Below are 2,999 nucleotides of genomic sequence, written 5' to 3'. Positions count from 1 at the left end.
CCATTTAACGAAGCGGTTCATGAGCACAGTGCATCCTGACCAGTGCCACCCTCCCAACATTCTCACCCGTTCCCGCCAAGCCCCTTCCAAAACTTTTCTTAATTTTGGATTTCTTAACATTGGATTCTTGGCTGCATTCTCTCTCCTTTTATTTAAAGTTTGAACAATTCCTTTTCAATTGACATAGTTCAACAGCCACAGTCACTGCGAGGAACCTAGAGGCTTCTGGTGTGCTCTTGATTGACTGCAGGCAGTCGGGGGTGCGCTGGCTTCAGTCCAGTGCCAGGTTATTTAATGTTTATCCAGTTGCCCTTGCTTTGGCCCTCGAGTGCTCATTCCATGTCTCCTGGGCCCTTGTGCCATCATTGTGGGCTCTCTTAGAGCATCCCATCTATCCTTTTTTATTTTTTATTTTATTTTATTTTTATTGTGAAAATACCATACAGAGGGGTTACAATTACATGAGCAAGGTAATGAGTGCATTTCTTTTATTTTTTTCCAAGATAAGAAAAAAAGTTTATTGCAATAAGTTAATCCAGACAATGTCTAAGAAAACGCGTCTCAGCTGGTTAGTCTACCACGTTGCCCGTGTGCTCCCGCAGGCTCCTCTCTGCTGCGGCTCTAGAGAGCTCCATCTCTGTCATTATCAGCTCCAGATCTTCCTTTTTGGCTGTGACCCTTGCCAACGCCTTCTCCCGCTCCTGTTTGCCTTTCTGCTCCGGACCGTCTATCTCCGATGACGGACATGGCCGTCTCCAGGTCGCAGCTCTGGATCTCCTTCTCCGCGTAGTCGCTGACCGGCTCCAGGTCCGCCGCACCGCTGTCATGTTTCCGGGGCTTCTCGGGGGGCCGCTCCGGGCCGCTGGTCTCGGTCTCCACCTCGAGCTCTACGTCTCCCTCGGTCGCCATACCGCTCGCACCACGCCGCCACATGAGTGCATTTCTTATCAAGCATTGTTGCCTCCTTCGTTTCCCCTTCCCTTCCCATCCCTTCCCATCCCTTCCTCCCCCGTCCCTCCCTTCCTCCCCCGCCCCTCCCCATCTATTCTTAAGTCCCTTGTTCTGGTGTTATGTGACCAACCAGAATGGAGTCTCGCAACATCTGCAGCTTGCTTCATGTGGCCTTTCTGGCTCTTAGATGGCCATCTTTGTCCTCACAGGCCAGAAGGCAGGTGGCAGCTCCCTGGAGTCTTTTAGAAGGGATCCTGATTCTGAGTGTCACTGTCATAGACCCTAGACAGGGTCCCACTCTCTAAACTTGAGTATTAATCTGTGCAGCACCTCAGAGGTGAGTGTGAGAACTGGGTTAACATAAGCAGCAAGCCTGTAACAGTGGCTCCCTGGTGTGTGCTGAGTGATGGATACATTTCCTGCAAACGCTGGTATTAAAAGCAAAGCTGAACACTGAGTGCCATCTGGTGGTCACAATCTAACACTGCACCTTGGGTAGCGTGCACCCGGGAACTTTTCCCCCTGCTGGTCCAAGGACTGCTCGCCATTGCTAATGAACTGCCTCCTGGAGCCTATTGCAGCTCCGTGGCCTTGCTATAGGCAGTGTCCCAGGAAAGATGACAAGATGTGCCTGGACAGGTGGCTTCATTCCTGCCCTGGATGCTTGAGAACAGGCCCTTGTCCCTAGTGCCCCATGGGTTGACCTGAGGATGCTGGGTCTTCATGTTAAAAAAAACCCCAGCTGTTAGCCAGGGGCTGGTGATTCATGCTTGTAATCCCAGCTGTTCAGGAGGCTGAGATCTGGAGGGTTGTGGCTGGAAGTCAGCCCAGGCAGAAAAATTCCCTGGACTCCATCTCCAAAATTACCAGCAAAAAAGCAGGACTGGAGGCATAGATCAAACAGTAGAGTGCCAGCAGAACTGGCAAGCTGTTCAAGCATGAAGTCTTGAATTTAAATCTTGGTACAGGCTAAGAAAATCCCTCAGAAAACAACGCTTTCCCACCTACCCCCAAATGAAAACAAAACAAACCAGAAAACCCCAAATAGCGTTTGTTCCTGGCACAGCTCTTCAGATCCCTCCTGCCCCATGCCCTGCCCACCTGTCTGTTTTTTTTGTCGGCTGTGGGGCTTGAACTCTGGGCCTGGGCGATGTCCCTCAGCTCTTCAGCTCAAGGCGAGCGCTCTACCACTTGAGCTACAGCGCCACTTCCGGTTTTTTTTCTGATGGTTTATTGGAGATTGGAGTCTCACGGTCTCTCCTGCCCGGGCTGGCTTTGAACCGCGATCCTCAGATCTCAGCCTCCTGAGTAGCTAGGATTACAGGCGTGAGCCACCAGCGCCCGGCTATGCCCACCTGTCTGGAGATGCAGCCAGAGCCTGGCGTATGGTTGGGGTGGACAGAAGCCATTTGGCTGCAGAGCTCCCAGGCTTTTCTCACCACTGGGCTGGGGGGATGGGGGCCGTTAGCTGTGTTTCCTGTGACCGTGGGTGTTCAGGCTTTTCTCACCACAAGTTAGCTGTGTTCCAAGGACCCTCCGACATTGGCATGCCTTGTGGTCAGCAACATCCCCAGAGAGAGACATAGAGAGGCCAGGCCCGGAGGCTGACGGGTCAAGTGAGGGCTCTTGAAGATTGTCCCATAGCCACCCACGGACTAGAGCCAGGAGCTGTGAAGGAGCCTGGACTGAAATGGAAGCGCTGTCCAGGCAGTGGATGGAGAAGCCAGAAATCAAAGAAAGTGGGCCCTAACTTTCTGATTTGATACTTTGTACCCTCACTGCTGGGATGAGGGTCAAGGGTCAGGAAGTCTACTTTGCCACGCTGTCTAGTGCTTCAAGGTCAACGCAGGCAAAACGTTTTTGAGATTTTCATTTCAACAACAAGAAAGTTGGTGTGGTAGCTCATACCTGTCATCTCAGCCATGTGGGGGTGATGAGCAGGATTGTGATCTAGGCTGGTCAGGGTAAAAAAAGAGACAGACCTGACCTGGAAAATAACTAAAGCAAAAAGCCCTAGAGTCATAGTTCAATGGTAGAGTACCTGTCTA

The 2,999-nt window shown here is 51.5% G+C and overlaps 1 pseudogene; it reads right to left on the bottom strand.

Annotated features, from left to right (window-relative positions):
* Nucleotides 1-569: 569 nt before the first annotated feature.
* On the bottom strand, nucleotides 570-933 carry LOC122122610 (annotated as a pseudogene).
* Between the last annotated feature and the right edge of the window lie 2,066 nt (nucleotides 934-2,999).

The sequence above is a fragment of the Dipodomys spectabilis genome, unplaced genomic scaffold (genome assembly GCF_019054845.1).
Source record: "Dipodomys spectabilis isolate Male_0828 unplaced genomic scaffold, ASM1905484v1 ptg000212l, whole genome shotgun sequence".
Classification (NCBI taxonomy): Eukaryota; Metazoa; Chordata; class Mammalia; order Rodentia; family Heteromyidae; genus Dipodomys; species Dipodomys spectabilis.
Note: the sequence above shows the minus strand (reverse complement) of the source record. Positions and strands in the feature narration are given on the sequence as shown.